The following is a 15,153-nucleotide window of genomic DNA, read 5'->3' as shown; positions in this document are numbered from 1 at the left end:
TAAGGCTTCATGTGTTTCAAGTAACGTAGTCTGAACCCGCATCTAGGACTTCATGCGTTCCTTGTGATACTGTTTGAAAAGCCTCTGCCTAAACGTTCATTCGTTCCAAGCGCCATGGTCTGTATGCCTACACTCAAGTCTTCTTATGTTCCAAGCAGCGTAGTCTGATAACCTACATCCAAGGCTTCTTATATTCCAAGCGATGTAGTCTGAATCCCACATCCAGGACTTCATGCGTTCCCTGCGATACAACCTGAATACCTATGTCCAAAGTTTAATACGTTTCAAGTGGCATAGTCTGAATACCTATGCTCAAGGCTTCATACGATCCAAGCAGCGTAGTCCAAAATCCTACATCCAAGACTTCTTACATTCCAAGCGATATAGTCTGAATCATGAACATGTTGTACCGTGGAAGGTTTAGGAGTTTCTTGAGTTTCTGAGTCTGAAGACTTTGGTCCATCATCCTTGAGTGACACTAACATTTTGCTTATCATGGTAGTTTCAGAGTTGTGTGTCAATCATTCTTTAATATTCTAAGGTTCTAAATTTCTTGAGGTATAAGTCGTAACGTGCATTCATAACTTATGATTAGTAACAAGTATGAGACTCAAAATGTCATGAAGTCATAATGAGTTCATTAGAAGAAGAGTCTTGAATATTGTGTAAGAGTTTTGAGTTATTTTTCTTTAAGCTCTTCAGTCTTAGGGGCATTTTGGTCATTTTACACCTTAATTCTTGGTTTAGCTACGGGAATGTGTTTCATTTACTTTTAAACTTTACAAAGTCATCAATCATCATAAAGCAAGATCTATTGTAAAGTAATATGGTATTTGGAGGTCATTTAGGTCATGAACCAAAGATTACTTTAGGAGCAATGTGGTCATTTTAAATTGTTTCTTCTATTGGCTACTTATCCTTTATCCTTGTCTGTTGACCACCAAATTTTATATATAGTCTTGACATGCTATAATATAATTATCAATAAAATTTTATAGGCAGCAAAGTTGATTTACTGGGTTATTTTAATGTTACTAAAATCTCAAGCAAATCGATTGGTTCAGGGTCTTAACTCATCGTTATTGGTGTTTTTATTCAATATTCCCTTAATTCATACTTACTTAAAGGTTCATACTCAAATCCAAGTGATTCCTACAAGTATTTCTTAGGAAAAGTCCAAGATGGCTACTTATCATCGATATTCGGGACCTCCGTTCTCGAGCTTCCAATATCTAAATTGCTTCAAATTTTCTTTAAAAGATTTCTTAGAGTGTCTAGTTTCTTGAACCATAAATTTTTTCATGAGAATCTGGAAGAGGGTTAAAATTGAGAAAAACTAAGGGAGGATCAGGTTTTGGGTTGACATGGCCGGTTCAATTGAACCGTCCACACCATCGTCTTCTTCACCTAAAAGGAAGAAGACGTGTGCGACTGTTATCGTTGCTGCTTAAAAAAGACGACTCTCCAGCTCTGTCTACTGCATGACCGTTATTTCTTGTGTCCTTTTTATCAGGGTGTTCACTCCTCGTTTCTTAAGGGTTCTTTCCTAGGTTAGTCCTTCTTAGGTTTTTTTTTTTTTTTTTTCTCGTTTTCTCTTATCTTAAATTATCTTTCTTAATACCTTTATGGTTTTGAGTCTTAAGTCTACGTCTTTTGAAGTAAACTACTTAACTTAGAATCTTACATGAATTTCTATGTGGAATGCTTAAATCATAAATTCGAGAGTTAGAGAAATACCTATATTTGCTTGGTCGATGTTATTGATCTCCTTTTATCTCCTTTATCGTAGTACATACTTATCCTTTATGAGTGCTCCTTGGCAACGTTGGTTCTATCCCTAGTCTATTGGGTTAGTAACCCTATGATGAATCCCCAACAACTTAAAGTTTTAGGCATACTTCAACTTAGAGTCTTAAGTTCATACTTATCGGTCTCGACACGGCATCCTCTTGAGTTGGGCCATAGAGAAACCTTAAGCTCTGATACCAACTCTGTCACGATCCATTTTCAAGCGAGCTGCGATTGGGAGATTAGGTTTGAGGCTTCTCCAGCACTCGATTCTTTCATCAAACTTGTGGATAATCTTGTTGATAAGGTGTGGGAACAAGTTTGACGGGAAATGGTGGACTATAGCTCTCGAATTTGAAAGAAACTCGAGAGAAGGAAGCCAACAAATTCAACAACTAAAACTTGTTATTGGAGGCACGACTTAGCTCAATTTTAGTTCTAAATGAAAGCCCATACTTCGGACTTTACATTGGGAGCTTAAGCCGACATTAGCACCTCTAGAATCGTCGTGAATGGGAGTTAAAAATTTTTAAAATTTCTGTCGAAAATATTCTCTCTGGTCAGCGAGCAACCGATCTCCAATTTAAATTTTGGTCGTTAGATGTAGTGAGGTGTGCCTCCTCTAGAACATACTCAAATTTGGTAAAGATCCAACCGTGCAAAACGAAGTTATGGAGGATTTTCCTCTTTGATCAGCGAGCAACCGACCTTTTTACCCTTTATGTTTACTTTTTCCTTTTTATTTCTTTTCCAAAGGCCTTCAACATTTTAAATTATTGGCTATGGTATTGAAATCACTCGACTTACTTTAACCCTACTTAGGTATTATACCTGGATCCTTAGTCTTAGTTGTTGGTCAGTCTTTGGTAACAAACTTTCCATCACTAAAAGTGGTAGCTGGTCACTATCCCCAATTCTAGTCGATAGCCACTAGTTCATTGTCTCAGATTGTATGTTATTGGTCACAACCTCGAGTCTTCATCCTAGGTTGTCAATGATCTGTGGCAAATTACAAAGACTAGATTGATGATTAGTGATCAGGATCGAGGACTGATGATCAGTGACTAGCAATTTGGACCAGCAACTGGCGACCACTGACCATCATCAAAGTGTTCATGACTCATTTTCACGGTGGAATGTCATTTTTTATTGCCAATCCTGGTGTCATGACCCGTATTCATTTGAGTCGCAACTTTAAGGAATTGACTCGATGGTAGAAAAAAGGCGGGCAACTATTTTTGTGAAAATAAAACAAAGAGAATTTAATACACAATATACAATATATTTATATTATATTAAAATAGAGTTCATACATAACAAGTTCATACATAAGTCTTGATCCTGACGATAAGTGGTGGTCATTGATCAACTATATCGATCATAATAGCTAGTCATTGGTACAAACTCCAATCGTTAGTCCTGGTCACCAGCCATCAGTTGTAGGTTGCTAATCGCCAGTCCTAAATCTTGGTCACTGTCACTCATCCCTAGTCCTAGTCCCAATCATTGATAATGGTGACCAACGACCAAGATCGATGAATAGTGACTAGCAACTAAGACTAGGGATTGGTTGTTAGAGATGGGTGGTAGTCGTTAGTGGGCATTAACGGTCAACGATGGAGGGTGGTGAACCACAAAGTTAGCCAGAGGCAATGCTGACAAGACTCGAATGAATGAGACAACAGATCTATGGCATGCAAGATTTGGACATGTTGGCTTCCACAAGTTGAAACTGATTATAGAGAAACTCATGCTCAAAGGTCTACCTCAACTTGAAGTCAAAACAGACGTTGTTTATGTTGGATGTCAATATGGTAAAGCTCTTCAATTACCATACAAAAAAATCAAATTTCAAAGAAAAGAAACAATTAGTGTTAATTCACTCTGATTTGTTCAATCCAGTCAAACAAGCATCGACCAGCGGAATGCGGTACATGGTGATGTTCATTGACGACTACTCAAGATATGTGTGGATTTTCTTATGAAAGTAAAGTCGAACACGTTCTCAAATTTTCAAGAATTTAAGATGATGATCGAAGTAGAAGTAGGAGTGAAGATTCATTGCCTACATTTAGACAATGGTGAAGAATACACCTCAAATGAGCGCGATCAATATTTACACAAGTGTGGGATACGACATCAGTTTACATGTGCCAACACGCCACAACAAAACAGTGTAGCAGAAAGAAAAAATCGACACCTTATAGAAATCTATCGAAGCATGTTACATGCAAAGAATGTTCTAGGAAGATTTTGGGTTGAAGCTATGCGAACCGCTGCCCATTTGATCAACAAGCTTCCTTAACGAAGACTAGGATTTGTCTCACCATTTGAGATACTATGGGACATGAAACCTATAGTTAGCTACTTCCGAGTATTTGGTTGTGTTGGCTATGTATTTGTGTCTGACCATCTATGTAGCAAGTTTGACAAGAAAGTAGTCAAGTATATATTTGTTGGATATGACAATCAAAGGAAAGGGTGGAAGTGTTCTGATCCAACAAGTGGAAAATATTATACCTCAAGAGATGTAGTTTTCGATGAAGCATCTTCATGGTGGCCCTCGGAGAAGAAAGTCTTACAAAACTCAAATAACATCGAAGAAATTCCAAAATAGAAGATGGGGGAGAAAACTACGCACACTCAACCAAATGTTGATGCACTGAAAGACCCAAGTGACATTGATGTTGATGAGCAAGAAGTGACTCAATCAATCGAATCTGATGAAAATGAAACAACAGGCGATCAAAAAGAACCCAAAAGTCAAATCCTAAGTATGTCAATGCAGTTATTGTAGAAGATGGAGTTAATGAACCAGAGACATATGAAGAAGCGTTATAAAACTTGATTTGGCATAAAGCGATGGAGAAAGAAATGATAGCTTTGGAGCATAATCAAACTTGGGACCTAGTGCCAATACTAGGAGATGTCAAACCCCTCTCTTGCAAGTGAGTCTACAAAATAAATCATCGACCAGATGGATCAATCGAGAGATACAAGGCTCGACTCATAGCCCGAGAGTTTTCTCAACAATATGAACTAGACTATGATGAAACATTCAGTATAGTGGCAAAGATCACTACCATACGAGTTCAGCTAGCACTCGCGACAAGTAAAGATTGGAAATTGTGGCAGATGAATGTGAAGAATGCTTTCTTGCATGGAGAGTTAGACATGGAGATTTATATGAACTTGTTAGGGTCGCACAACAACGCACACACTTGATCTAGATGAACACAAAGGACAGGATAGAGAAAATGCAACGAGAATATTGGCTAAAGGATTTGTATTGATGACTTCATGTATGTACAGTAAGAGAGAATACAAAAAGTACATTTTCAAAGCTCTGATTGAGTGGATATATATATGGTTTAGCTTACTATATATAGTTTTACCAGATATAACCATCTACTATATATAACTATCTACCATATATAGCTTTACCAGATATAGCTTTTTACTGTACATCGCTATTTACTATTTATGACATTTTAGTTTATATGTCATTTACCAAATATAGTTTTACTATGTATAACCGTTGACTAAGCTATAAATAAGCAACAGGCTCCATAACCTAACAATTTTCTCCCTTGAAGACTGATCTAGTCAACCAAGAATTTCATTCTCAAACGACCATGATCATCTTCATGACACCATACCAATTGAGGCTTGCACAACCTCAATATTCCAACATCAACACATTTTGTCAATATGTTTCCTGGATTCTTTGCACCCTCTATCTTCTCCAAACACATCACCATCTTTCACTAACCGGCAAGTGAAATGGTATCACCTTCTGTGTTTTGTCTTTAAATGATAGACCACGTTCCTCACAAACTGTAAGACACTATGACTATCTCTAAATCATCTTCGTGTTGCTTCTTGCCCAATTCTTCCAGATAGTCAATCATCCATATCGTCTTCTTTCCAACTTCAGCTATTGTCACGTACTTAGCCTCAGTACAACGCATTTTGAAGCCTACACGTCCCATCATCCATGGCTTGCTCCCACTTGGTTGTATCCTCCAACTGTAGAGCCTCCTCAAAAGGTTGTGATTCCCTTTCATCAGCAACAGATAGTGTAATGAAGGTACATACATATCTAGTACTCTGATAGTACTGGATGATCTTCTCAACACCGGTTCACGTGTCACTTGCTCTACTGCTGGTTCCTCTGCAACAACCTCAGGAGTTTGTTGAGTATCTACTAACTCAACCTTAACTCCCACTTGCTTCGTTGTCTTGGAACCTTACTCCACATCTGGTTCCTCAGCAGTAGTCACTGAAGTTTCATGAGTATCTACTACAACATCACTAGGTGAGTTTACCTGCAACTCAAGCTCAACTCCCACTTTCTTCAATTCTCTAGCAGTCCTTGTGAAGCTAACTCGTTTCTGCTTGCACATAACACAGTTCTCACAACAACCCACATCAACAGATTTCCGACCTTCTAAAACTTCTTTTGCAGCTAGCGTCTTTATTCCTTTCACACTCATATGTCCAAGTCTATTGTGCCATATACTTGAATTTGAAGCACTCTCAGCAATAGCAGCCATGTTCATACACCCTGCAGTGGTGTATAAAGTTCCAAATTTTATGTCACGTGCGACCATCATAGCACCCTTCATAATCTTCTAAGAACTCTTCCCTAACTTTGTTGCATAACCTGTGCTGTCCAACTGACCAATAGAGATCAGGTTCTTCTTGAGACCAGGAATATACCTGACATCCTTTAATGTCCACTGATTTCCTCCCGGAGTTTTTATGCAGACATCCCATTTTTCTTTAATCTCCAAATCTTTGTTGTCGGTAAGATACACCTTCTTGAAATTTCTAAACTTGAAATTCTAGAACAACTCTTTATTTGGAGACGAATGAAAAGATGCACCTGAATCCAAAATTCATGATTCAATCAAACTGTCCACGCTGAGGATTACAGTATCCCCAATGTCTTCTGCTGAATTTATAGAATCATCATCATCTCTAGATTTGTGATTCTGCTTCCTCTTTGGTCTTGTACAATTTGTCTGAAAGTGACATTTTTCTCCACAATTCTAACACGTTACATTTGGTCTATTTAGAGATTTTTCTCGATTCTTTGATCTTGATCGCCCTTTGTTTGGGCCATTCGGTTTACTTCTTCCCCATTGGTCAACTCTGAAAGCACTACTAGATGAATTTCCAGTTTCTCATTTAAGAATATTTTCGCTAAGAACTACATCTCAAATTTATCAAACTTTAGTTTATCAAAACCTCGGGAACTGCTGATTGCGGCAACAACCGTATCCCACAACTCGGGTAAAGATGACATCAAAATCAACACTTTAATTTCATCCTCGAAATTAATTTTCACCGAACTCAGTTGACCTACGATCATATTGAATTCATTTATATGACCAGCAATAGATCCACTCAGACATTTCTAGATTGAACAATCTCCGTATCAAATACACCTTGTTCATAGCCGACGGTTTTTCGTACATATTCGACAGCGTCTTCAATAAATCTGACATTGTCTTCTCCTCGATGATGTTGAATGCCACGTTTCTAGATAGCGTCAACCGGATCAGCCCTAAGGCTTGTCGATCCTTGAGCTTCCACTATTCTGTGGTCATGGTATCCGGCTTCACCCCCAATAGAGGTTCGTCAAGATCTTTTTGGTACAAATAATCTTCAATCTACATCTTCCAGAAACCGAAATTGGATCCATCGAACTTCTCAATTCCAATCTTTGAACTTTCCATCTTCATAGATCGTGGTGACTTCCGCTTAGCTCTGATACCAGTTGTTAGGATCGCACAACAACGCACACAATTGATCTAGATGAACACAAAGAACAAATAGAGAAAATTCAAGAAGAACTCTGACTAAAGGATTTATATTGATGACTTCAAGTATGTACAATAAGAGAGAATACAAAGAATACAGAAAGTACATTTTCAAAGCTCTATTGGACGGGATATATATATAGTTGAGTTTACTATATATAGCTTTACCATATTTAACCATCTACTATATATAGCTATTTTCTATATATAGCTTTACCAGATTTAACCATCTACTATATATAGCTATTTATCCATATATAGTTTTACCAAATATAGTTTTACCGGATATAACTCTTGACCATGCTATAAATAAGCAGCAGGCTCCATAACCTAACAGAACCAACTGAACGGATTTGAGAGTGCAGCTAATCCTAATCACATATGCAAGCTTAGAAACGCTCTTTACGGATTGAAGCAAGCACTGAGAGCTTGATATGGTAAGATTGTTGAATTTCTTACCCAAAGTGGATAGTCTATTGCGCATGCAGACTCAAGCTTGTTCATCAACAAAAGAGAAGGAAAATTGACAATTTTATTGGTCTATGTGGACGTTTTGATTATCACTAGGGATGACAAAAGAGAAATTTATCAAACAAGAGAAAATTTATCAATACGCTTTCAGATGAAAGAGCTAGGAGAGCTTAAACACTTTCTTGGCCCTAGAAGTTAGTCACAAAGATGAAGGATTGTTTCTCTGCCAATAAAAGTGATAAGGCAACCCCAATCCCCAGCCCAACGATCCAAGCTTTTGTTTAAGCAAAAACCCATGAATCAAAGAAATTAACACCTCCATGTACAAAAATTGGATCAACCAAGAGATAAGGCTAGAATTAGATTACCTCTTAAGATCAAAGAAGCAAGATTTGAAAACGTTGTTCTATATTGAGTATTCGGATCAACCAAGAGATAAGGCTAGAATTAGATTACCTCTTAAGATCAAAGATCTAGAAGCAAGATTTGAAAACCTTGTTCTATATTGAGTATTCAAATCAACCAAGAGATAAGGCTAGAATTAAATTACCTCTCAAGATCAAAAATCTAGAAGTAAGATTTGGAAGCCTTGTTCTATATTGAGTCACTCCACCATCGAACTTGATCAAAGCTTGATTGAATGACTTAGATGCAATCTACAACAAGAATTTCTTGAAACTTAGAAATGACAAAGATGATGCTATTAGGATCGCACAACAACACACACACTCGATCTAATTGAACACAAAAAACAGGATAGAAAAAATTGCAAGGAAAACTCTAGCTAAAAGAATTTGTATTGATGAGTATGTATAAGAGAGAATATAGAGAATAGAAAGTACATTTTCAAAGCTCTACCGGACGGGATATATATATAGTTCAGTTTACTATATATAGCTTTACCAGATTTAACCATCTACTATATGTGGCTATTTACTATATATAGCTTTACCCGATTTAACCATCTACTATATATAGCTATTTACCAAATATAGCTTTACCGAATATAACCGTTGACCAAGCTATAAATAAGCAGCAAGCTCCATAACCTAACAATTCTCCCACTTGGAGACTGATCCAGTCAACTAAGAATTTCATTCTCAAACGATCATGAATATCTTCACTACACCATACCAATTGAGGTTTTGCACAACCTCAGTATTCCAACATCAACACATTTTGTTAACATGTTTGCTGGATTCTTTGCACCCTCTATCTTCTCGAAACACATCACCATCTTCCACTAACCTGCAAGTGAAATGGTATCGCCTTCCGTGTTTTATCTTTAAATGATAGGCTGGGTTCCTCACCAATTGTATGACACTCTGACTATCTCTATAAAGAATCTTTTCGTGCTACTTCTTGCTCAATTCTTCCAGATAGTCAGTCATCCATATTGTCTTCTATCCAGCTTTAGCTATTGTCACGTACTCAGCCTCAGTACAACACATTTTTGAAGCCTAGACGTCCCATCATCCATGGCTTGCTCCCACTTGGTTGTATCCTCCAACTGTAGAGACTCCTCAAAAGGTTGTGATTCCCTTTCATCAGCAACAGATAGTGTAATGAAGGTACATACATATCTAGTACTCTGATAGTACTGGATGATCTTCTCAACACCAGTTCAGATGTCACTTGCTACACTGCTGATTCCTCTGCAGTAGTCTTAGGAGTTTCATGAGCATCTGCTACAACATCACTAAGTGAGTTTTCTTGCAACTTAAGCTCAACTCCCACTTGCTTCGTGGTCTTGAAACCTTGCTCCACATCTAGTTCCTCAGCAGTAGTTTCAGGAGTTTCATGAGTATCTACTACAACATCTCTAGGTGAGTTTTCCTGCAACTCAAGCTCAACTCCCACTTACTTCGTTGTCTTGGAACCATGCTCCACGTCTGGTTCCTCAGCAGTAGTCTTAGAAGTTTCATGAGTATCTGCTACAACATCACTAGGTGAGTTTTTCTGCAACTCAAGCTCAACTCCCACTTGCTTCGTTGTCTTGGAACCATGCTCCACATTTGGTTCCTCAGTAGTAGTCTCAGAAGTTTCATGAGTATCTACTACAACATCACTAGGTGAGTTTTCCTGCAACTCAAGCTCAACTCCCACTTGCTTCGTCGAACCTTGCTCCACATATGGTTCCATTTCCAACTGCACTTTCTTCAATTCTCTGGCGGTCCTTGTGAAGCTAACTCGTTTCTGCTTCCTCATAACGTAGTTCTCACAACGACCCACATCAACAGATTCCAGACCTTCTAAAACTCCTTTCACGGCCAGCGTCTTCATTCCTTTCACGCTCATATGTCCAAGTCTATTGTGCCATAGACTTGAATTTGAAGCACTCTTAGCAACAACAACTATGTTCATACACCCTGCAATGGTGTATAAGGTTCCAGATTTTGAGCCACGTGCTACCACCGTAGCACCCTTCATAATCTTCCACGAACTCTTCCCTAACTTTGTTGCATAACCTGTGCTGTCCAACTGACCAATAGAGATCAGGTTCTTTTTTAGACGAGGAATATATCTAACATCCTTTAATGTCCACTGATTTCCTGCCGGAGTTTTTATGCAGACATCTCCTTTTCCTTTAATCTCCAAATCTTTGTTGTCGGCAAGATACACCTTCTCAAAATTTCTAGACTTGAAATTCCGGAACAACTCTTTATTTGGAGACGAATGAAAAGATGCACCTAAATCCAAAATCCAGGATTCAATCAAACTGTCCACGCTGAGAATTAAAGCATCCCCAATGTTTTCTGCTGAATTTATAGAATCATCATCATCTCCAGATTTTTGATTCTGCTTCCTCTTTGGTCTTGTACAACTTTTCCGAAAGTGACCTTTTTCTCCACAATTCCAACACTTTACATTTGGTCTATTTGGAGATTTTTCTCGATTCTTTGATTTTGATCGCCCTTTGTTTGGGCTCTTCAGTTTACTTCTTCCCCATCGATCAACACGAGAATTTTCAATTTCACGTTTACGAATACTTTCGCTAAGAACTACATCTCGAATTTCATCAAACTTCAGTTTATCAAATCCTCGCAAACTGCTGATTGCGACAACAACAGTATCCCACGATTCGGGTAAAGATGACATCAAAATCAATACTTTAATTTCATCCTCGAAATTTTTCCACCTAACTCAATTGACTTACGATCATATTGAATTCATTTATATGATCAACAACAGATCCACCTTCAGACATCTGTAGATTGAACAATCTCTGCATCAAAAATCTGACGTTGTTCATAGCCGACGGTTTTTCGTACATATTCGACAGCGCCTTCAATAAATCTGACGTTGTCTTCTCCTTGATAATGTTGAATGCCACGTTTCTGGATAGCGTCAACCGGATCAGCCCCTAGGCTTGTCGATCCTTGAGCTTCCACTGTTCTGTGGTCATGGTATCCGGCATCACTCCCGACAGGGGTTCATGAAGATCTTTCTGATATAGATAAACTTCAATCTGCATTTTCCAGAAACCGAAATCAGATCCATCGAACTTCTCAATTCCAATCTTTGAACTTTTCATCTTCACAGATCGTGGTGACTTCTGCTTAGCTCTGATACCAGTTGTTAGGATCGAACAACAATGCACACACTTGATCTAGATGAACACAAAAAACAAATAGAGAAAATTCAAGGAGAACTCTGGCTAAAGGATTTATATTGATGACTTCAAGTATGTACAGTAAGAGAGAATACAAAGAATACAGAAAGTACATTTTCAAACCTCTACCGGACAATATATATATATAGTTGAGTTTACTATATATAGTTTTACCATATTTAACCATCTACTATATATAGCTATTTACTATATATTACTTTACCAGATTTAACCATCTACTATATATAGCTATTTACCATATATAGCTTTACCGGATATAGCTTTGCCAAATATAGCTTGACCGGATATAACCATTGACCAAGCTATAAATAAGCAGCAGGCTCCATAACCTAACAGATGCTTGAATTTCTAAGGGTGAAAGTCTCCATTGAGATCTTAATTTCATTAATTCAAATTCTACCTTTTACATAATACTTTGTGGGTATTTATAGTCTCCCCACAAAAGAAACATTCAATTCTTCAAATGCCCACTAAAGAAGTTAGTGACCATAATTTAATCCCGATCCCCTTAAATCACACAAAAGAAGAAGTCAATTTGACCAATAACTTCCACTATTTTTCGAATTGCAAGAATTATGAAATTAAAAATAATAAATAAAGTTTTCTAACAACTTATCAATCAAGTGCACTTTATAGTAACTTCATCCGCTACTTCAACCGTGCAAATATTCACTTCTGAAGCTTTAAATGATCCTTCCTCAATCGAATCAACTTGTAACACATGAAATGATGGTTGAACTGAGTCTATCCAATTTTGTAGATGAAGAATGAATGCTTGTTGAATCTTCTTGGTCTTGGATCGTGTAATAGGTACAATTGGAACATTTGGAACACCGTGATCCTTATCAAAAAAATATACAAGAGATATGCTTTAGAAGTTCAGCATGTTAGAGTGTAAGCAAGTTTCAATATCGATGAAGTCAAATGCCAAGATTTGTGCACATGAAGGCAAAGAGTTGAACGATAAAATGACATACTAGCAACTAGTAGGTAGTCTTATCTAGCTAACTTTAACTTGACCTGATATTTCTTATGCAGTTGGAGTCATGAGTTGGTACATGCAAAGTCCAAAGAAGCCTCATTTTGATGCGGCTCCACGAATCTTGAGATATGTCGAAGGTACAATCGACTATGGTCTTCTGTACAAAAGAAGCAAAGATTACAAGCTAGTTGGATACTATAATGTTGACTATGTAGAAAACCACGATACTCGAAGATCAACCACTGGGTATGTGTTCAAGTTTAGTTCGAGAACAATTTCTTGATGTAGTAAAAGACAATCAACAATATCATTGTCAACTACAGAAGCAGAGTATAGAGTAGCGGCTGGAGTAGCTCAGGAAAGTACATGGTTGAAACTCTTGATGGAAGATTTGCACTAGAAAATTTTCTATCCAATATCACTCCATTGCAATAGCCAATATGTGATTTGCCTAGCAGAAAATCTGGTGTTTCATGCTAGAACAAAGCATCTAGAGGTACACTACCATTTCATTAGAGAGAGTTATGAAGGAAGAAATCGAGATGCAATACATCAAAATAAATGACCAAGTGGCAGACTTGTTTACAAAAGGCAGAATACTGGTAAACATGAGAACTTTTACTGTCAGCTCAACATAGTGCCGCGATTGAGGACTAGTGTTGAGAGGTGATTCAATAGTCAAGTCTAATAATTGTATGAACCTATTGGTAGGAATAAAGCTACCCACATATTTTAGGAAAATGATTTAGGTATTTTAGTAATAAAGATATCTAAATATTTTAGGAAAATGATTTAGATATTTTAGAAAAGATGGTGGAGAAATTTGAGGAATAAATTGTCTAGCCTCTATTACCCTACCATGGTTTTCATCCAAAGAAATACAAAGTAGTAGTTTCTATAGAGTGTCTTATAATCTCTTCTCAGTTGGTATTAATGAAGAGTTATTATCATATTTACATACTTCATGGTGACAAATACTTTAATTTCATCCTCGTCATAATGCATCATGACATTTAATACATGCACATCATCTTAATATGAAATATTATAGGCATGTCATCATCATGCTTCTTATATCATCATGTTGTCATGCATCATCGTCATCAAATCATCATGTTATCGTCGCCATCATATCCTCATATCACATCGTTGTAACGTCATATAACATCATCATAACTTCATACTAGCTTACAACATCATCATCTAAAGTCACATTATCATAGCATCATCATTACATCATTACATCACATAATCATCATATAATATAAGCCTACATGACACGTGCAAGGGCCATAGGGCACGTGTCATCATACATCAAGCAATTCTTCCGACCGAGTCAATAGTAAAGCCACTTACTCGAATATCTAAATTGTTTTTGGTATTTGATTTCTAACTAAAATCTAAATACTTGCAACTAAATTAGAATAAAAGAAAGGAAAATCTTATCATGTTGGTAGAGGTAGAAGTTATTTATTCTTTTAAGTATTTTTTAATCATATGTACATATCTTAAGGAGCTCTCACATTCAAATGTTGTCTCGAACCATCCATGTACACCTCCTCTTTTCAGTGACTCAATTATACGATCTCCAAAATTCAATCCTATGTTAGATGATCTTTTGAGAATCTTCGTAGGAAGCACGTAATTGATGACAAAGCATGCTAAAGGAACCTGTATTGGTACGTGAACATGTCAGATGTCATGTATTTTAGATTCTTTCTCCATTTCTACCCGCTCCATTTTAATCATCTTCGCTATTAATTTATTGAATACGTGAGACGTATTTATGTGATAATGAATTGATATTTTCTCTTTGATTTACTACATTAATTAATTGCCATTAAGGTTAAATAATAAAAAAAAAAAAAAAAGGAGATTTTTTATTGAATTTCGGAATCTAATTTTTGGTTTAGAAAAAGCTAACCATAAAAATTAAAAGAACTTGACGTTTCAAATATTGTATATTTAGCATATTTGTGAAGTGTTATGATCGCACTACTCACACCCTTGATCTAGATGAAGAATATGAAAATAAACTGCCTTAGAATGAATACGAAAACTACGTACGACTTATGGGCTATCCCACTGATGGACCTTCTTTTGGTCATCGAGGCTCGTAGCATAAACACGAAAAATAACAGCTGCTCAATGGCTTTGGACTATTCCACTAAGGGCCTACCTCGCCCTTCTCTCAAACTCACCCTTGAATTCACCCGACAAAATTAGCACTTGCATATTTTCGTTTGAGCTAAGAGGAGCACATCCCAAACGTGGCTATCTTGGTGTACCCTTGACAAGGGGCTCGCAAGCCAAACCACAACATTTTCTTGTTATGGTCACATCCCTTACTGAAACAAAGTCTCTATAATCTTTTAACACAATCCTTTCACTGGTTGGCACTACACTTCAGCTAGCACTCCTCTTGGTCTTGCTGCAACTTCATTTTTCTA

The sequence above is a fragment of the Cucurbita moschata genome, unplaced genomic scaffold, assembly GCF_002738365.1.
Source record: "Cucurbita moschata cultivar Rifu unplaced genomic scaffold, Cmos_1.0 Cmo_Scf00055, whole genome shotgun sequence".
Taxonomy (NCBI): domain Eukaryota; kingdom Viridiplantae; phylum Streptophyta; class Magnoliopsida; order Cucurbitales; family Cucurbitaceae; genus Cucurbita; species Cucurbita moschata.
The sequence above is the reverse complement of the archived record's forward strand: the minus strand, read 5'-3'. Positions refer to the sequence as shown.